This window comes from Rhinopithecus bieti, unplaced genomic scaffold, assembly GCF_001698545.2.
Source record: "Rhinopithecus bieti isolate Rb0 unplaced genomic scaffold, ASM169854v2 scaffold_18285, whole genome shotgun sequence".
Taxonomy (NCBI): Eukaryota; Metazoa; Chordata; class Mammalia; order Primates; family Cercopithecidae; genus Rhinopithecus; species Rhinopithecus bieti.
The window spans coordinates 141,568-163,799 of NW_016809276.1; the positions used below are offsets into that span (position 1 = coordinate 141,568).

The 22,232-nt window shown below is 41.9% G+C and overlaps 1 long non-coding RNA gene across 1 annotated transcript; it reads left to right on the forward strand.

Annotated features, from left to right (window-relative positions):
• The first annotated feature begins 1,150 nt into the window (after positions 1-1,150).
• On the forward strand, positions 1,151-21,601 carry LOC108540055 (uncharacterized). Its single transcript, XR_001888570.1, has 5 exons — positions 1,151-1,418; positions 17,547-17,608; positions 18,752-19,632; positions 21,050-21,189; positions 21,515-21,601. It is a non-coding gene; the product is annotated as an uncharacterized LOC108540055 (long non-coding RNA).
• The last annotated feature ends 631 nt before the right edge of the window (positions 21,602-22,232 follow it).

Sequence of the window (22,232 nt, forward strand, 5' to 3'; positions counted from 1 at the left end):
AAAGTGCTGGGATTAGGCGTGAGCCACTGTGTCTGGCCCTAGAACCACCCTCTTGCAACCTGAGAAAGACCCTGGCCCAGTCCTGATAGTGTGTCTGAAAAAGTGCCCTTGGGCTCTGGCAAAAAAAAAAAAAAAAAAAGAAAAAAAGAAAAGAAAATCCAAACAATTACTAATAGTATTCTCCTCCTCTTCCTTTTAATAAGTTAGGTAACTGAGGCTCAAAGCAGTTAAGGGAGTTACTGATAAGTGGCAAAGCTGGGATGGATTTTTGCTGATAAGCAGTGAAGCTGGGCTTCAAGTCCAATTTTGTCTGCAGAGCCCTGCTCTTTCTGCAGCACCTGCTGCATTCCTACCACCTTCACTGAGCAGAGCATGGGACAGTCATAGCTGCTTTCGCAGCAGTATACCCTCTGTATTTTTAAAGGATGTTACTGCACTGGTATATTTCCTTATAATACTCTTCCTTCCTCTGTTCAGAGCGGTTAACTTTGCCTCATTATAATTTCATTGGGCTGAGCTTTAGTGAAACACAGCCTTTAATTTGTTTATTTAACATTCCTGGTCTGCAGTTGCTGATAGAGTATAACTGATTAATTTATTAATTGTAACCTGTCACAGCTTATGCTGGATCATGACAATATTTTAGACACTAATGGGAGCTCAGGCAGAGGCGGGTGGTAATGGACATGTGTCACCAAGCCTGGGCCTGAGCGTAAGGCAGGGGAAGGCGCAAGCTGACATCCCTCAGAGCTGTCCAGAAGAGGGTCTGAGGCTACCTGGGCCTGGCTGGTGCAGGAAGTAGGCAAGCAGCCTCAGCCACACAGAATCCAGCAGAAGTGTTACTGCCCAGTCCAGGCAACTGCTGAGCTTGGTAGAGGCTGTCAGTGGGGAAACCAGCTTGTCCTGGCCTCTTGTGCCTGTGTTTGTACCATCTGTGTGAGCCATGATGATTAATGAAATCATTGATTATTGGTGATCAACTCAATCTTTAGCTCCTTCTCTCTCCTCCTAGGAGGCTGAAAGGGAGAGGCTGGAGCTGAAAATTCCAACCGTGTAATGACTTGATTGGTTCCCCTGACAACCAGCCCAGAATCCTGAGACTATCCAGGAGCCCCCAGCCACTGTCATGTCATTGGCATATAAAAAGACACCTATCACTTTGGAGATCTCAAGAAACTTAGGAGCTGTGTTCCAGGAAACAGGGGCAGAGACTAAATATATCCATTTCTTACGTCACGGTGAGCCATGGCGATGAAACGCAAAGGCTTTGGAACTACCGGGACCTTATTTTGTGGCCTGGTTGTCTGAGCTCTGCAATCAGATACAATTATAAACACCTCTTGACTTCAGTTTCCACATCTAGGAAAGTGAGAATGGTCACACCTGACTTTCAAAAGTTGTTTTGTCAAAGAGCTAAGGTAGGTATTTGTGGCACAGGAGGCACGTGACAAGAGCTGAAAACACATCAATAATTCTTATTATTACTAAAGTCAAAGGGATGCTTAGGAAGCAGGTGATGAGCATGCTGTCCCCGGAGGAACTCAGCTGAGTGGATGCCCTTCCCTTAACCAGGGGTTTTGGAGGCAGTGGAGGAGGAGGATGAGATGACCCATAAGGTCCCACCTTGCTTGGATATTCTTGGGGTTGAGGGCCAAAATGGATGCCATCCTGAGTTAGTTGTTCCCCAACATGGTCATGTTGTTATTTTGAATTTATCTATGTATCTGGCTATCTATTATTATTATTGTTGTTGTTATTATTATTTAGAGACAGAGTCTCACTCTGTCACTGGAGTGCAGTGGCATGACCATAGCTCACTGTAACCTGAAACTTCTGTGCTCAAGGAATTCTTCCACCTCAGCCTCTTGAGTAGCTGAGCATGCCTGACTGTATTTACTTATTTATTTTTTTGGTAATTCTGATCCTTAGGACTGTATCTGGAAAAAATTTGGACCTTGATAAAAAAACAAAGAAGAATAAGACCTTAATTTTTGGTCCACTCTGGACCAGAGTGACAAGTGAGGATGCTGAACTAGAAGTCAGGAGGTTTGAGCTCACTCCTGGGTTTGCCTCCCATGCGGGAGTGTTCTTGCCCAACAGATTCATTTAACCCTTAAGTACCTGCTATTATTTAATAAGTACTTATTAACCATTAAGTACCTACTATTATTTAATAAGTACTTATTAACCATTAAGTACCTACTACTATTCATTTAACCATTAAGTAACTACATTAAGTACCCGCTTGTTACTGAGCTGGGCCCTATCATATAGCACTAAGTATTACCATCCGTGCCCTAAAAGAATTTGCTTTTTGTGAGTTTGTGAGTGTCCTCTTATAGACAAGAGCCTGCAGCTGCAGGTGCACAGAGAAGGGAGACATGGACTTACGGGATCTGAAGGGATAATGGCCTTTCTGTCATTGTCCATCCATGCATTGGCCTGGAGAGATGGAGTATGCTCCATGGGGAGATGGCACAAAGTGATTTTAAAAGGTGAGTAGAAATTTTTTAGAAAACAAAAAAGGGGGAGGAAATTTCTCAATGAAGGAATAACAAAAGCAAAGGCTCAAAGGGGCGAGCAGGGAGGAAGAGGTGGGGCTCAAGACAAAGAAATCTCATAGAGAATCCTGCTCTTTGCTGCTGTGTAAGTTCTTTGGGCTATGGCTAGCATGACAGCATTTTTAACTGTGTGCTCCAGGCCTGGTTTCTCCCTATGTCTAAAATCATGTGTGGGTGGTTCTGATGCTTGCTGCATCCCATGGGGACAAAACACAGTATGGGGAAAGGAGGAGATCTTGTTTAGAATTGGGCAAACTCACTTCTCACTGGGGATTCCTCCTCCTTTCTCTCCCAAAGGATACTGGTCTTCAAACTCCAGAACACCTCAAAGAATGTCCCAAACATCAACGACCATAGTTCTCTCCTAGGCTGACCCATGACTTGTCCACCATCTGTCTCTGTGCAACACTTTTAGTTGTATTCTGGGGCTTTGGGTATCATTGTCTTTTTGCAAAACTGGTCCAGAAGTTCCAGGAAAAGATTTCTAAATATGGGTATGTCTAAAATGGTCCTAGCCTGAGTGGGCTTGCTTAGGACAGGCAGGAGCTTTCAGGAGCTCCATCCACTCATCCTAGCAAATGGTATAAACCAAGTGACCCACAGCTGGAACCTAGGTGCTTTCTCCTGGTTGAGGTCGAGGCTCTGCCTTCCTCCAGGAATGGGATCTGAAGGGATAATGGCCTTTCTGTCATTGTCCCTAGACCCATGGTCACAGGATTCAGATTTTGCCTACCATGTTCTCCACTATTGGCCCCTCTTGAGCCGTGACAGCAACCAATATTCATTTATTCCTGAATTCAACAAATGCTTATGAAAATTCCTATTATGTTGCAGACTATCTTTTGGCATTGGGGACGCAGTTGTTGCCCCTGCCTCCATGAGGTTTACTCATATTCCAGTCTCTCCTGGTTTCTCCCCCAAGTGCACACACTGCTTTCTTCTGTCTCTCTGCAAACTTCCCACAGTGTCTGGCCAGCCTGGTGGATCTTTTTTTCTCATTTGTCTTAAAAAGTACCTGCTATGTGCCAGATATGTCATTTCCTCTAGTTTTCACCCTAAGCGTGCAAGAAAGGAATTACTATTTGACTTTATGGAAATGAAGTGTTTGAGAGGTGACACAACCTCTGTAAAGCCAGAGAGTGTCAGGGTAAGTACTTGAACCCTAGAATTATACCCTAAGTCCAGTGTCTACCCAACATGCCCAACTGACTTTTGGCCATCCCTGCTCTGGTCTAGTACTGCTGCCAAAGAAATGACTGTGAATTAGTGTGCTCTGCTGGGGCATTTCTGTCAGGTTTGGGAGAAATGAAGGGTCTTGTTGCAAAATTGCATTTAGTGATCCTGTAATTACCTTCACCCTTGGAAAGAGAATAATGCCAAGATGAGACAGATTTTTCCAGGGCATGGGTTCCTCCTTGGACCCAGCCCCAGCTACGCAGTATGTTGTGTCTGGTTAGGACACACCAGGCTGTCTTCAGATCAAAGCCCAGCCCTGCAGGAACACTGGCTTCTTCTAGTGGCCTGCTTTGTTTATGGGCACAGTGCCTGGCACCAGGTCATTTTATAATAAATATCTGTTGAAGAGTGAATCAAAATGAATGAATAAACTATTTAATTTTTTGTTTTATCACTTTTTACATGGAGGGGCCTTGGGCAAGTAGTTTTATTTCCTTGAGTCTGAGATTTGTCAGCTACAAAGTGACATGTGTACTATACAAAGTTGTTGTGAAGATTAAATGAAATGTGAAAGTACCCAGTTTGGTTCCTAGTATAATGTAGGTACTAAGTGCAGCTTCCCAAAGTCAGGTTCTTGTAGGTCTGGGCAAAGTCCTTTAGATTAGTTCTGTGCTCATCGGTTCACAGGTGTCTGATCCTCTTTGTTTAGCTGTGCTGAAAATGGAGAAATGCAGATGTGACCAGGTGTTCCTGCCACCCCAGCAACTCTGGAAACATGTGCCTTGTCTGTTCTCAGTCTTTCCATCCACGAAACAGACACATGGGCCTTTTATCTAGCGAGCTCCACAGGCAGCATGGTAACCCGTGGCACCACTCAAGATGCTGGAAAGGATGAGCAAAGTTTGTTTTCAGTGTGCTGGGCAGGAGGAAGATGGAAGTGAAAAGGGATTAATTGTATTACCTATTTATCTCTAAGATTTGACCTCTGTTTCTGTTCAAACAATGGTGTTTAGCATTGCTCAGCTAGGCATAAAAGCTCCATCTGCTCCTTGGGTTTTCAGTGGGCAGAGCCTTGTGGGGAGGAGGAGATCACCTTTTGGCCTCACAAATGTGCTTTGCTTTTTTGCTACCTTGAGTGGTTCACCTTGCAGAAACACCAGTGATGGCTCAAGGACCAACTAATTTGTCTTCTGTTTTTTAATGGAAGAGTAGTGAGGCATTTCATGACAAACATTCCTGGATAGAAACTTGAGTAGGGACAGAGTGGATCCTAAAGATGACAATAATTTTTAAAAATCATTGCTGTATTGGAGGAAAGGTAGCTGATTTTCTTTGGGGCTGCTGCACTAAGGTGAAATATGAAAAGGAACAAATTTTTAAAGTAGGATCAACTCAAAGCATCTAAGTAGCAAAGATTTAGCGCTGATCTACAGTGGGAAACATATTCTGGAAGGAGCAGAAGTGGCAATGGGAAAGTAAAGGATAATTGAGATGGAATTGTCCTTCGGGAGCTCAAGGTCAAGTGAGAGAGACGCATCATGGACAAAATAGAAATACCAGTTGACATGAAATGACCAAGACTGACCTGCACAAGAGGAAGGACAAGAAGTCAAATGGGCTCCTTGGGGAGGCAGGAGAGGTACTTCCTAGGAGCAGCATGGGTTTTGATAGAGAAAAAGGAAATAAACATTTGTAAGGGCAAGAAGAGGTTGTTTTGGCATGAAAGGCGCTGATTCAGAGAGGGGTCTGGTCATGGGCACTGGTGGGCTCACAGTCAGACTTGCTCAGGGTCAGCGGGGTAGAAAGTCCCAGACTCCAGTTTTCTGCTTTGTCCGTTAGTAGCTGGGTCACCTGGGGCTAGTTGCTCTCCCTTTCAGGACATCAGTTTCCTACTTAAAACCTGAATTTCACGTCTAATTAAAGACCTGCAGTGGTAAAGTGAATGTGAAGACTGGCCCTGGCTCAACAAATGCTCTCCTCCCTCTTTCTTCTGAAATGTCTGAAATCAATTCCACATGGCCAAAGGCCAATGAGTAAGATAAGGAACGTTCCAGAGCCCTCAGATAGCCCCTGTGTATGACTGGCCAGTGTTACCTGCCTCCTTCCCCCAGAGGGATGCCTGGGAGTCTTCTAGAGAGGATGACAGCATGAGATGCTATGGCCACAGCATCCTGTGCATGCAGCATCCTGCCATCCTGTAACCTTTGAACTGAGATCTGACACCCTGCCATGGAGTGAGGGACATGCTGAAACTGCTCCTATTGTAAAAATGTTTTTATAAATGACAAAGAAGCTTCTGCAGAAACATACAGTGGTGGATGGAATAATGGCCCCCTAAGACATCCACGTCTTAATCTCTGGAACTTGCAAATCCCTTACCTCTCATGGCGAAAGGAAGATAAAAATTGTGGATGGAATTTAGGCTGCTAATCATCTGCCCTTAAGAAAGGGAGGTTATCCCGAATTATTTGGGTGGGCCCCGTGTAATCTCAGGGTCCTTCAAAGGGGAAGAGACCACAGACACTGGGTAGTAAAGCAGCATGAGAAAGACCTGACCCCACCTTGCTGCTGTGAAGACGGAGAAAAGGGTCATGAGTGAAGGAATGCAGCGTGGGTGGCCTCTAGAAGCTGGAAAAGACAAGGAAACAAATTCTCCCTTACAGCCTCCAGAAAAAAACCTAGCCCTTCTGATACCTTGATTTTAGCCCAGTGAGACCCATGTTGAGATTCTAACCTATTGAACTGTAAGATGATACATTTGTGTTATTTGAAGCTACCAAGTTTAGCGTAATTTGGCATAGTAGTAATAAAGAACCAGTATCCCTACCCTTTACCCCTGATTCTCCTTGAATTCCAATGGGCCCTGTTGTTCATGCACTGACTGATTCACTGATGCCTACGTATATTTATTCATGTACTTTGTACCATAGGTTCCTAATTTTTAAATAGAAATTAATACTAGTAAAACAAAATCTCATAGGATTGAATTAAATAAAACAAATAAAGGCCTTAGTGTATTGACAGGCAATGTATAAGCCCGTAAGTGTTCATTGTTTCTATTTTAATTTTTCGGGTTATTTAGGCAGCAAACATCTTCCTGGCACTAGGCTTGTGCCAGCTCCATCTGAGCTCAGGCATGGTTCTTGGATAGGAGAAGGGGAGGCAAGAAACGGAAGATGCTTCCTCCCAAACCCCACTCAGTACCTTCTACTTATGTCTCATTGGCCGCCCCTCTCTGCAAGGCAGGCTGGTAGATGTCATTGTTCAGCTGGGCTCATGGCAGCCTTCAAATTAAGTCAGGGTTCTGTTTCTAGGGAGAAAGGGGGCTGGTATTTTAGTGAGGAGTCATTCACAGTTGGATAAGGCTTTGGAACCAAAAGAAGGAAGTTAGAGAGAAGGGGAAAGAACAATTTAGGAAGTACCATTATGTACCCTATTTATATATTGTTCCATTTGCCTTCACAACCACCATACGAGGTCAGTAGTCTTGTTCCCATTTCACTTTGCTAAAACGGGGACGCAAGATCACACAACGGATAAGAGGCAGAGGTGAAACTGAACCACGGACACTGGATGATGAGTTCATGCCCCCTCCTTCCACCGCTGCCTCATCTTGAATGTGTTGGGGACTGCAGACCAACCCAGCAGATAGAAAATCCCACTTCTCCCTGTTTTTCTGCTCTCCAGCTTGACTGCAAGAAGTTGTGTTTAACCCGGCAGGACAAAGACTGTTTTCCCCTGGCGTCTTCACCTCTTCCCTTTCAGAGCTGTGGGAACAGTGTTGCCCTCAGCCCTCACACTATCCTGGTACCTGGGCAAGTATACCCAACAGGAAGCGTCTCATGCAGAGCAAGTGAAAACACAGCAGGCTCTGCTGGAGCAAGTCTTTCAAAAGAAAAGCCCTCTCCATTTTTGGCTCTTAAGAAACCACATGTCTTGCGAACCTTGACTTTGCAGCTTTTCCGGGATCCGGGGGAGCTACCCCCAGTGCTGCCTGGCATGACCCTATTTGCTTTTGCCAGAGCTTTCTTGCATCACTGATGCCTGTTGAGCTTTTCTGTTCACACTTCAAGACAACCTTTTGCTTCCCGAGTGCTCCCTGGACAGCTGACCCCATCTTGCTTGAGCAAATTGTCATGGAAAAACCCTTCAGGTGGCTGAGACACAGGCAAGAGGATCCCCACTGGTGAGTCCACCTGTCTGAGCCAAGACCTGTCATCAGTTGACCTAATTGAATTTGAGGGACATTAATAATTAGACAAACAATGGGCCAGCAAGTAAAATGGGGCCTTTAGCTATCACTGAGAAATAATTAGCCAAATAAAAACTGGTTCAGTGATTAGGCTCTGTATCTGAGGCAAAATCTCTTACAGACAATTGATGCCCAAGGGTGACTGATGACAGAGAAAAGCCACTGTGTGTATCTCTGGGACCACATAAGGAGGCACAGGCAAGAACTTTATAATGCCTTTTCCTAAATCGCTGCAGGAAGGCAGTTTGGGGATGAACTGCAAGAACCTTAACCAAAGCACTGGTGATGCACCTCTGACTTTGCAACTATAAGAATCTTTCATCCAAACAGCTGTTTTGCTAAACATGCACATAAAAATTTTTACTCACAAGTAAGACTGGCATCCTGAACCATCCTCTCCAAGCCTGTGTTCACAGCCACAGGATGGCCATGATGATTAGCTGAAATGGCTGTGTGTAGTATGCACTGCAGAAATGCAAAATTTATCATATTTTAATGTCCTTGCCCTGTCAACATTTCCTATATGAGAACAGTCAGGTGGTCTGCAGTGTTTCCTGACACTTTCTCTGCATGTTTATTTTCCATGTAGCTGGAGTAGAACCCGAAAGAAGAGAATGGACAAAATGGAGTTGACTTAACTATGAGTCAGGCATTGAGCAAAGGGCTTTATAATCATGATCTGATTACTTCCTGAAAGCAATGCCATTGTATCAAATTTACAGATTGAAAACCTAAGGCTTGTGGAGATTAACAGCCCGCAGCTCATATGTTTAAACTAGGACTCAACCTAGATCTGCTTTACTATGAAGGAAATCCATGTCATTTTTACTAAATCAGTAAGAAACCTCTAATAATCCACATGTTCACCTGTATAAATCTTGAAAAATGGATGCTTCTTGTTGTGCCTTGGAGGCAATACAAAAACCTACCATGACTTACAAATTCTCCGATAAATATTGTTATGTTTCATTAAAATTTTGTTTAAAAAAACCAGTTGCCATGTTTCAATGTTGAAAACTATGCAATATCTGGTGCCTTCCAGTTAAATAGAACATTCAGTTAATCAGGACATCAAGTTCCTGAGCATTCCAGATAAAAAAGTTTTCTTTACAAATGTGTAATAAATACAACATGGAGAAGAACTCACAGGCTGTGTTTTGAGAAACACTTTGGAAGAAATGGGACTATACCAAATAATGGATGACAATTGACTTCTTTGCTCTTTTCTGCTCTTTTCTGTCCAATTTCCATCACCTGTCTGGGAGATTGGGAGTGGAATGAAGGAGGATCACTGTCTCTGCTTCACTTTTGCTCTTTATGTGTCTGCTGCCTTGATGGGTGGGAGAGGAGGTGGCCTAAGACCCACAAGTCACGGTGGTAATAGAATGTGCTCCAGCCCTCTGGTACCTTTCACTCTCACACTGGTTGTCCTGCCGGGCAAAGAGAAGACTTGAGTTAATCGGCCCATGACCGTCTCTTGGTTGTATCTATTATCTACTGCAGATCCTGCCTTTCTCAAGATGGGACAGTGAAGGAACAAAATGCACATGCATTATTTCATTTCCTCAACACAAATCCCACAGAGTAGGAGTCATTTCACCCAAGCTATAGATAAAGACACTGAGGCTCCAGAAATTTAAGTGACGCATCAATAGCAATATAGCCAGGGAGCAGTGGAGAGGAGCTTTAAATCCAGGCAGTTCATGCTCCAACAGAAATTGAAGTCTCATAAGATCCTACAGGAGGCTATAATACATAGCACTGGTGTGGACCTCCCTTAAAAGAACTGCCCTAGTGGGCAGGGGAGCGATGTCCCGGCTCCACCTATGATCTATGACCTCTGCATCTCTAATAGAAGGAGGTGGTTATTATATCATTCAGAACAGAACTTTACATATTTTTGTAAAAAGTGTTCTTTCCCTCAAACTTTATAAATAAGGCAAAGAGGATTGAGTGATTGGATGTTAACAAAATAAACCCCTCAGAAATAAATGAACATTTCATATTGCGCTTCATTTCAGTTTCATGAGCTCCAAAATAGCACTTCAAGTGATTAATGCTTTCTTTATTAACCGTAACTAAGCCTGAGCAAAGCCTCTCTCTTTTCTCTAACACGTTTTTTCAGGAGATTGAGGGTAGTTCATTTCTAAAAGTAACCCTTTGGAACCTGCTGTAAGTGGCTCAAGGTAGCAGGGGCAGTATAGACTTTGCTGTCAGGCAGACCTGGGATCGAATCTTGGTCCTGTGACTTTCTGCATGGCCTTGAAAGAACAAGCCTTAGTTCGACATTAGAATATGGGGATATAAATATTAACCTCATAGAACTATGGTAGTCTACGACATTGGTGGCCCCAGTGAATTGTGCATCCTGGTATTCATGTGCTTTGAAACTGGACTGTGTCTATGGCTTGCTTTAGTTAATAGGATGTGGTGGAACTTCTAAGAGTGCTAAAGTCCAAGTCCTTCTAAAGCCCTAATTCTCAATGGGGATAATTTTCCCCACAAGGGGACATTTGGCAGTGTTGAGAGACACACTTCTATTATCACAATTAGGGAAGTGCTACTGGCATCCAGTGAATGAAGGCCAGGAATATTGCTAAATATTCTACAATGCACAGTCTGGGTATCTACCACCTCCTCCCTCCAACAAATAAGTATGCAACCCAAAATGTCAACATCATGGAGGTGAGAAACCCTGTTCTAAATATTAGGCTGGGTCCTGGTCCTAATTCTCCATGTAGGAAAACAGTTAGTTTGCAGGAGAGATGGTGTGAAAGGGCTGCCTGTAGGTGACAAGGTCATGTTGAGACAAAGAGGCCCTGAAACTCCTTGGAGAGAACAACAGAAGCCCAGCCATCCCACTGTCCCAGCTAAGCCCAGCCCACAGCTGTCTCACCAGATGAATGCAGCCAGTAAGTGATCAGCAGCAAGACCTGCAGAAGAACTGTTCAGCTAAGCCCAGCCCAGTTTTTAGAAACGTGAACAGAATTTAAATGTTTGTTGTTGTCATTGTCTTAAACCAACTTTGGAGTGGTTTGTCACACATCAGTAGATAACTAAAAGAGCATACCTTAAAGAAACTGTGAGGTCTCAATAAACATTAGATTCCTTCTGCAAGGAATGCTGTGGTGTATCACTGAGATGCACTCTTCAGGACTGAGGCTCTTATCCCACCAGCAGCTGATAATATTAGCAGCTGACAGTTCACAGCTGAGTGCCTTGCTAAGGTTTGCTTTTAGCTGAAGAGAGTTGGCTCACCTAAACTCACTGTCCTTTCCCTGGGGCAGCCGCCTCCAATGACTGGTCCATGTAGTTGAGAAGAAAGGCCCTTGCCTCAAAACGGGACAATAATAAAGAGCCATCCCAGTTATAGAGTTCCCCAGGGCCGTTGGTGAGTTGGCAACTGTTAAACACCTCTCTTTTCCAGCTCCAGAGTTCTTCACCACCTCTAGGTCTTGATCTTGAGGGAAGCCCCAAGAATCTCCTGTATGCAAATCTTATTTCCCAGGGAACTGGACTTGGAATGCTTTCTTCCTCCTTGTCTTCCACCTAGAAGTTTTTACCTTAAGACCCTCAAGACACAAGGTAGTTTGGCCAAGAGCTCTGCCCTTGGATGCTCAATCAAGCTGCAGTCTCTCCTCCATCCCTGGGTTTCAGTCTTTGTCAGGTACCAGTTGCCTGGACAATAAAGAAAGAAGCAATAACTCTTGCCCTAAGCTCAAAGAGAGATTCAGAAATTTAACTGTATCGCTGGAAAACTTTTAAATAGAAAAGAAACACAAAGAAATATATTAATCTTTACCAGAAATGCAAGAAGTGTGAATTAAATTCACCTTGAGATACCATTTTGCACTGACTAAATTAGCAGAACAAAGTAAAAATATATTCAAATACACATTGCTGGTGACATTATGGTGAATATTGGGCCCTCTTAATCTGCTGATTTAAATATAAATTTCTTAACACTAGGAGAAAGCAATATGGCAACACAGTGGAAGCCACAAATGTGTTCTTGCCCTTTGGCTCATCAATGGTATTATAAGAATCTATCTGAATAAATTTGTCTAAGAGAAGATTCAGGATTTAAATTATGATATCTTAAATTCCACCGGGCTGAAAACCATGTATGTAGTGTCCATAAATATGTAGTGGATAACAAAAAGCTGGAGCATAGAACTGGAAGATTGACAGCTGTGTATTGCATTAGAAAAGCAACTGGAATTGAACATTCTACAGTAGTCCCCCTTGTCCTCAGTTTCACTTTCTCTGGTTTCAGTTACTCATGGTCAAGCTTGGTCTGGAAATATTAGGAAAATTCCAGAAATGAACAATTCATAAGTTTTAATTTGCACACCATTCTAAGTCATGTGATGAGCTCTCATGCTGTCCTGCTCTGTCCTGCCCGGGATGTGCATCAGTCCTTTGTCTAGTACATCCACGCTATGGACCCCACTGTCCAGCATATCCGTGCTATAGATGCCTCCCACCCGTGAGTCACGTAGGAGCTGTCTAGGTAACCAGGCCAACTGCCACCATATCACAGTGCTTGTGTTCAGGTAATCCTATTTTACTTAATATTTGCCCCAAAGTGCAAGAGTAGTGATGTTGGCATATTGTTATACATATTCTATTTTATTATGAGTTAGTGTTAATCTCTTACTGTGCCTAATTTCTAAATTATACTTTTTCCTAGGCCATGTATGTATAGAAAAAAAACATAGTGCAAATATGGTTCAGTACTACCCATGGTTTCAAGCATCTACTGGGGGTCTTAGAATGTGTGCGCTGCTGTTAAGGGGGACTGTTCTATCTCAGTGCTTCTCAAAGCTTTGTCTTCTAACAACATCCAGATATCTGGGGCATTATTAACAAGTATAATCCTGACCCTGACCTCAAATCTCAAGAAATAGTTTATGTGAGTTGGGCCTGGGGACCTGCATTTTAAATACATTCTCCAGGTGTCCTTGTGCTCCCAAGTATGACTGCCCTGTATTGAAACTGTTGCTTTATGCCTTTTTGAGGGGCATAGAATTAGTAGGGATATTATCTTTTCAAATTTGCTATAGTTATTTTGTTATTATGTGTTCACAATTGTGAGGAGGAAAAAAAGTGTAATTTTCCTTGAGCACTCCAAAGAAAAGTCATTTTAATTATAGATGTCTTAATAGTCCCCCATTAAGGTGCATAGCTTAACCTCATCTACGTGGGTAGGTTAAGTATCAAGAGAGAAAAGTCTTGCACTAAGTAAAGGACACTCTTATCATTATTAATCTTCCTGGTAATAGATATTGATGATATATTTAAGGATCTTTTCTTATTAACCATTCCAAAGCCCCCTTGGTTCTGTTTCTAGCACTCTTCTGGCTCCTGCCTTGTGGAGGCTGGGATGCCTAATATACAGTTAGAGCTCTGTCATTGGTTTTAGGGAGAGTTTTTCTGAAGGCTAAAGCAAAGACATTAAATCCCAAAGCTTAAAAATATTGTCCTCTTAATCTGGAGAGAGGAACACACATGTGAGACAAATGCCCACTTCAGGGTGGAACTTGGAAGACAGATGGAAACATTAGATTTTGAGTCGCCCACGGCACCCCCTCCTTGCCCGGTAGAGCCATTAGCACAACTAAAATAGCTGTAATAAAAGTAATGCATATCTCTGTCTTAAGAATTTATTCCAATGACTATTTAACCATGTGCTAGCCTAGTAGACTTCCTGGTCTTTAAAGAAAAAAAAAATCTTCTGGCTTTAGCAAAAATATCTTTAACTCCAAATTCTGTACCAGAGGAATATTGGAAAGGGAGACTTTTCAAAGGTGAGCTCTTGATGCCAATTTGTGTTCACCTGATAACCAGCCCAATTACTGATTGGAAGAAGCAAGAGAGAGGATTAGAATGCAGGTATGTGTGCATATTTGTGCATTTGTGCATTTGTGCATGTGTGCATGCATACACACACACACACACCCAAAAGCCTCAATCGGCAAATAATTCATACAGTGAAGAAATATTACAGGGTTGTAGAAGGCACATATTGATGCTGATGAAGCCGATGACAGAGGTAGAAATTCCTCTCTTATTCCTTGTCGTGACTGAAGAAGATGAAACAAAAATCTGTTCTTGGTTTCATGTGAGGGACCAGGTCATGGGGGAACTGAATGACGATAGTGGCTTTGACTTAAAATGAAGTTATACAAACCTTGGAGACCAGAGAAGTCTCAAACATTTTGGTTTTCTTAATGAAAGAAATATGTAAAGATGATTAAAGGACATTCTAATTAAGATTGATTCCTAAAATTGAGATTTCACCAAGTGGTTTAAGGCTAAAAAGAAATGGAAAAAGGTACTCAACTCAGTCTCAGGTTTTTTTCTTCAAATCTTGCCCTGTTTTATTAGTATTTAAGTAGTACCTCTAAGTATTGCCAGTTAAGATAATTATAACTAAATTTCATAACTGAAAATTACACTTTTACTTTTAAATTAAACCACATAGTTGATTTAAAAACTCATGCTTATTTCTGAATATCTGGTAAAATGTGTGTTTTGCAATTTAGACTCTGCATCTCATAAGTAACACCTTGCTACTCCTATGAAAAATCAGAAACTGGAACACCAAAATCAAGTGAGGACAGTCATGCCACAGTAGTGTTGAACTTTTCAGGTCATTTACATATATGCCTATGCATGTATGCATGTCTGTCTTTTCTTCCTTATTCTAAGAGAAATCAAGATTCTTTATAAATATGGATTTCTATGGCATAGTGTTTTGCAAACATACAATCTGACTGAATATTAATAATATCTGTTAAACCTAGAGGGCTATAAATATCATTCATTGAATTTGGCTCTGCATTAGCTATATGTCTGAAATATTTTCCTACTAAAAGCAAATACAGAAGCAGCAACATTACATGGTCCAGGAAATATATTAATATGTGGTAGGTGTACGTGTGTGTGTGTGTGTGTGTATCTCAGAGGTAGTAGATAGAATGTTCTTTTATAGAGATGAGCAAACATTTCTGTAAAGGTCCAGATAGTAGATATGTTCAACTTGGTGGGGCATAAGGTGGTCTCCGTTGCATCTACCCAACTCTGCCATTATGGCCTGAAAGCAGCCCTAGACAGTACGTTAAAGACTGAGTGTGGCTGTGTTCCAATAAAACTTTATTTACAAACACAGGTGGTGGGCCAGAGTTGGTCCTTAGTCTGCCAGTCCCTGGTTTAGAGGGTAAACCAGGTAGTGTATCATTAGAATTATTTTTTCACACTCAGTATTTTGCCTATGGAGATGTGAGACCCAGAAAAGTAAAATGACTTGCCCCAAGACACACAGCAAAGCCAGGGCCAGAGTCCAGATTTCCATGATGTCCCTTGATCCCCTTAACACAGAGTAGAAGCCAAAGTGATGGCTCACTCCACAGGCAGTGGGAAGGGCGCCATAAGAGAGAGCGAAGACTGTCTCCTCCTGACAGTAACTGGGGCGTGCCTGTGTTTTGCCCGTGGTTTCTTGATTGGTTGGTTTTTAATGGCAGAAGAACCACCAAACAGGGAGGCTCCTGGATCTGCCACTGCACTTAGCTCTGTAGCCTTGAAGCAAATCATTTCTCTACCCTGAGCTTCATTTTCTGTAATCTGTAAAATGAGGGCTTTAACTTGATAATCTGAATTCCATTTTGTTCTCAAATTTTATGTTTTTTTTAGTGTATTTCTTCCAGTTCAGCATTTTCCCTATCAATTCACATTGATTCACTGGTGGGCTAAAACTTACAGGTCTTGGGTGCAGAGAGGCCTGAAGTTAGTGGCCCTGGGTGCAGAGAGGCCTGAAGTTGGTAGCCCCACCTGAGTGCTATACACCAGGTCACAGATTTCTGTGCTTACCAGGATACCTACTACTACCACCTTTCTGGAGCATCCCAGGAACTCTGATGACCTCATTGTTTCTTGGGCCCAGAGTTGATTACCATAATAAAGGTACCTACCTGCTCACAAAGCCTTTCTGTTTTTGGCTGTGAACTGCTGAGCTGGGTGTTTTACCAACTCACTGGTCTTGCTCATAGATTTATCTATCCCCTTAGAATCCCTACCTCTCACTGAACTTCTGCACAGTAAGCATTTTTATAAGAAACCATGCCCTGGTTTCAATATATGCAAGGCGAGGCAGGATAAGGCCCTCTTGTGGAGTTATTCTGGGTCAATGTATTATTGCCAGCCATTGGCACATTTCTTCCAAGGGGACTTAACATTGTCCTTTCTCTCTCCAGGACCTCCTCCATTTTAGTTCAATTTTATCCCTAGAACATGCGGTGTAGGAAACAGAGCACTGGGCTGAGTCGAGAGACCTGGATTCAAATCCTGATGGCAGTCCTTTAACCTTTCTCCCAGCTTCCCAGCTGAACACTAGCGAAGGCAGCCTCTTCCTCATCTTCCACAGCCCATTGCAACAGATCTGAGTTCTGGTTTTACATGGGAATAACCAGGGATGTAAAAAGAATTCAGACTCTTGAGCTCCTCCCCAGATCCATTGAATCAGAGCCTCTGGGGTTGGTGCCCAGGCACTGACTGTTCCTAAATGCTCCCCAGGTAATTTTAGTGAGCCACGAGGCTCGAGTCACAAGATGTAATAGACTAAATGATATCAGTATGAATGCACCTTTAAAAAGGGCCATATCAATGTGTTGTCCTATTATTTTTGTTGGTATTTCTATTTAAAAGAAAAATATCAAAATTCTATACAAATAAATCCCAAGTAAAATTAAAAAAACAAAAACGAGAACAAAATGAAGCAGCCTATTCTCCAGCACATTTTGGTTCTTTGAGGTTTCCCTTGAGTTATACAACCTTTCGAGACTGAAATTAGGGTCCAGGCTGGATGCAGTGGCTCATGCTATAATCCAGCACTTGGGGAGGCCGAGGTGAGAGGATTGCTTGAGTCCAGGAGTTCAATACCGGCCTGTGCAACATAGTGAGACCCTGTCTCTACAAATAATAAACAAAATTAGCTGAGCATTGTGGTGCATGTCTATAGCCCCAGCTATTTACGAGGTTGAGGAGGGAGGATCACTTGAGCCCAGGGAAGTTGAGGCTGCAGTGAGTCAAGATCACAGTACTGCACTACAGCCTGAGTGACAGACAGAGTAAGATCCTGTCTCAAAAAAGAAAAAAAAAAGAAAAAGAAAAGAAAAGAAATTAGGGTTTGGTAACACCTACCCAACAGCCCAAGGGACTGGATTGAATGTGCTACCATTTATTTCATCCTGTGGAAACCCTGAGCAATGATGTTGGTGGCCCCATTTTGTAAGGGAAGCATCTAATGCTTGGGGAGGCAAATTGCTTTGCAGAAATTCCCATAACTAGGAAATGGGAGTGATGGGAACAAACATCAGAGTCAAGGGCTCTTTGAATTAGATCTTAACTGCTCCCTGATCCTACCAGACAAAGCTGAAATCACCATCACTTTAAGTCGCACATGACAAGTGAATAACCCTAATGATGGCAGTAGTATCACATTATCATCTTTCATGTTGTCAACTCTCCAAGATACTTTCTCATCTTTTGTATTTTAGAGGATCATCTTATTGAAATCACAACCTCAGGCAGTGACTAAAAGGCTGTCCTCCATTTAAAGGTGGGTGGAATTTCAAATGTTTTAATAAGAAATCTCCCAAGGAACAAATGATGTAGACATGTAGCAAGTGGGTTCTTGCTATCCCATTATAACCCTGTCCAATGCTGAGGAGGAGGCTGAATCTGTGACTGGTCAAGACCCCAGCAGTGGAAACAAATTTACCAAGTGATGTAGCAATTCCACTCCTAGGTGTCTACCCAAGATAAATAAAAACATTTGTTCATGTGCCTTTGCATCCTTACAGCTTAGCTCCCACTTATGAGTGAGAACATACAATGTTCGGTTTTCCATTCCTGAGTTACTTAGCACAGAATAGTAGTCTTCTGTCCATCCAGGTTGCTGCAAATGCCATTAATTCATTTCTTTTTATGACTGAGTATTATTCCATTGTATGTATATATACCACAATTTCTTTATCCACTCGTGGATTGATGGACATTTGGGCTGACACGATGGATTTCGGGGACTTTGGGGAAAGGGTGGTAGGGGGTGAGGGGTAAAAGACTACAAATTGGGTTCAGTGCATACTGCTCAGGTAATGGGTGCACCAAAATCTCACAAATCACCACTAAAGAACTTACTCATGTAACCTGTCTCCAAAACACTATGGAAATAAAAAATTAAAAAAGAAAACAAAACAAAACATACGTTCAAAATGCTTGTACATAAAAGTTCATAGCAGCATTATTTATTATAGCCACAAAGGTAAACAACACAAACATCCTTCAACAAGTGAACGAGCAAACAGAATGTGGTGTATTTGTACAATGGAATATTATTTGGGCATATAAAGAAATGAAGTACTGACGTATGTTACAACATGGATGAATCTCAAAAAAACATTATGCTAACTGAGAAAAACCAGATGCAGAAGACTACAAAATATATCATTCCATTTATACAAAATGTTCAGAAAAGGCAAATCTATAGAGACAGAAAAGAGATCAGTGGTTCTCTGGAACTTCCAGGGGATGGGAACAGAGATTAATTACAAACGAGCATAATATCTTAAACTGAGAAATGTTCTAAAATGGAATTGTGATAATTTTATTTTATTTTTTGTGAATTTGGAGGGTCCCCCTATAGGGGTAGGACAGCAAGGTCACTATGATTCAGAATTCGACTTCTCCTTTTCTCACCAAGATATTTTGGCAGAACATCCAGAGAAGATCTAGCCCATGAGGAATTGCACCAGAAACCAGATTCAAGAGACTGAAATGTAAACCAAATTCCACCTCATAAATTGCTATAAAGAAACCTACCTTCCCAGAAGCAAAAATGCTCATGCCATCCTACCAGGACCCCAGCTTTCTGCACTGAGTATTTGGGAGATCATCTGTAGCTCATTTTCTGGGTATGGAGGAAGAGCACAGAGTAAGGGATGTTTCACACCAGCCACCCAAGAGGCCTGTGAACAAACCAGCCTTTTACTAGAGATGGCCCTTTATGGAGCACTTAGCTGCTTCCCAAATTCAGTGAGTCTTGATGAGGACACTGCAGGTGAATGACTGCCAAGTCTATTTCCTTCCTTCCCCTTTCACCATGCTCCATTCAGACAACCTGCTTTTTGTTTGAGCAGTCTTTCTCCAGCCAGGATACCATGCAATGTTTTAGGTTTCTTTATTCTTATGTACTATGACCTTACAGATCTGTCTTGAAATTTTGGTGTTTTTGTGCTGACATACCTTCTGAGAGTAAGATGCGACCAGACAGCTGACACTCCCATTACTGGTTCAAAGACCTTGTTCTCTTGGATTCTGAAGATGCTCGCCACTCCTGTGGACTGAAGCAGGGTAGAGACATTAGCTTGAACCTCATAAACTTCCTATTCTCTTCAATACAACGTGAACAAACAGCTGACTTTTCTCAAAATTTGTTCAGTACTAGAATACATGGCATTCTCCCTTCACATGAAACTCAAATCATTCCAGTTTACTTCTGCTTCTTCCTCCGGGAAGTGGATACAAACATGGGATGGACCTTGGTCATCGACATGCTCCAGATATCTCAGTCGCAACGCCTGGGTAAGTGGGCAATTGTAGAGTGGGCCTTCCTCACTTGTAAATGTCATATCAATTCTGTCCCCTCCTTGAACTGCAGGAACTCGGACTGGATGGTGGCTGGGCTGTTTGCATCTGTCTATACAATTGCTGGGCTTTGGTTGCTCTTTGGAAAAAAACATCTACTGACAGAGTTGTCTCACAGCTCTACCCTTAATCCCCACCTTAGCCCGAACCATAGATCTATCATGAATCCTAGTCTTAGACTTGAATGAACACCAATCTAAAATGCACTTAGCTTGATGGCTGGCACAGTTTCACTTCTAAGATTATTATTTCACCTTGAGCAACTTCCTTTATTTTATCCCAACCCTCACGGTATTAATCCTGTCTTTAGGTTTAATTTTAAAATCACTTCCATTTGTTGATGCCTAGTGTATCTCATGTAAGAATCATCTCTCATCTACTTAGCAATCAGCTAACATCCATGATAAATAAATAAATATATATATATATATGATGGAAACATAAATATGATGGAGATATATGACATAAATCATCATTTTCTCCATTTGCTGTGTATGTATCTTGTATCATCTACCTACCTATATCTAATCTAGAGTTTTTCAGTATCAGTATCAGGTGTCAGTACTACTGGCATTTTGAACTGAATAATTCTGGGGGTGGGGGATACCATCCTGTGTATTTTAGGGTATGTAGCAGCATCCTGGGCCTCTATCTACTAGATTTTGGTAGCGATATTCCCCCCGCTCCAAATTGTGACAATCACAAATATCTCCAAACAATGCCAAATGTCCCTGTGAAGTGGGGAGGAACTGATCTAATTTATCATCTGTTCATTTATTTTTCCTGGATAAATGTAAAAATGTTCAGAAAGCACAGAGTAGAAATTATTATTCCCATCTTGCAGATGAAGAAACTGAGACTGAGAGTTTTGGTGACTGGCACACGGTTACATAAGTATTAAGAGATGGCACAGAATTGCAAAAGTAGATTTTCCTTATCAAAAAAAATCCATGTCCTTTCTATGATACTAGGCTATTTTAAATTAAATATAATGCTATATTTTATCCTCAATGCCATCATTCTCCTTTATTCTCAATTTAAAATCATCCTCACACTTAATTCTGACTCTCGAGAAACATATGTCTTCCAGCCAAAACATATGTAAATGTATTTAAACCCCAAACCCTCTTTGTAAAAAAATGTATTTTAGATTCAGAAGCACACATGCAGGTTACATGGATATATGGCACAATGGTGGAGTTTGGGCTTTAAGTACTCATCACTCAAATGGTGACTATTTTATAAAATCCCATCCTCCACTCAAGACTTAACCCTATTTCCAATCCCAATTCTTGGTGACAACAATTGCTTTCTCAATTTTGTTTCCTATGATCCCGGACAATGAGGATGTTAGCTGAGAAGAGGGAGTCCTGAAATGCCAGTTAACCCAGCAGAACTTGATGAGCTCACTTACAGCCAGGGACATGGTTTCCCAGGTATACAGTTCCATTGTAAAGGAGGCAGTGGGTTTCTTCTCCTCTGCAGATCCACTGAGTAAGTATGCACATAGAGGCTGGCCTGCCACAAACCCCTGAAGTTGGGTTATCTGGAAATTCTAATAATAGAATGTATCTATATGCACTTTTCCATGATGGGCTGGAACTTACAAATTTAACTTTTGAGAAACTGAGCGCGATGGCCTGAGTGTGTCCTCCAAATTTTATATGTTGAAACTCAACTGCCAGTGTGGTAGCATTAAGAGGGGGCCCTTCAGGAGGCAGTGAAATCATGAGAGCAGAACTCCGAGATAGGATTAGGGTCCTTATAAAGGAGACTGAAGGAGTGGGTTCATCCTCTTCTATTTCTTCTGTCACATGAGGACATGGTGCTCAAGACCCCATCTTGGAAGCAGAGTCCTGGCCCTCAGCAGACACGGAACCTGCCAGAACCTTGATCTTCAACTTAGTCATAGAAATAAATAAGACATTTTTATTATTCTATTATTTCTATTATTATTGTATTAGAAATAAATCCATTAAAATTATTATAAATTATCCAGTCTTGGGTATTTTGTTACAGCGGCACATCCAGATTAAGACACTCAACACATGAAAAAAGGGACTTTTAACTGATCTGCTGGCTTCTCAGAGTCTGACATTTTGGTTCAGCTTTTACACAGTAATTTTGATTTCTGCTCCAATGCCCTGATGTCCATTAGATGGCTGACAGCTTCAGGTCTTCATGTCCAGAATTCAAACAGGGGGAGACATTGTTTTATAGCAATTAACAGTGATGCTTTGAAGGGATGGCAACAAGCTGAAAAAAAATTAATTGAAAATTTAACCTTTAAATAAAAATACTCAGACCTTACGCTTCCATTCGTAAGCAGCTTATGCTGTCTGTGCACATTCTGTTGTATTATTTAAGTATTTTCTACACCATTTCTGATTAATACAGCAGTGCTATTTTCCAGTCCAGTCTCCTTAATAAATATATGTGTCAAATATCTGTTTCCTCCCCTGAATGCAAAGACTTTTAATTCCCCTTGTTTGCATGTGCTAACTGGTTGCACAACGAGATTAACAGCTCTGTCTTTT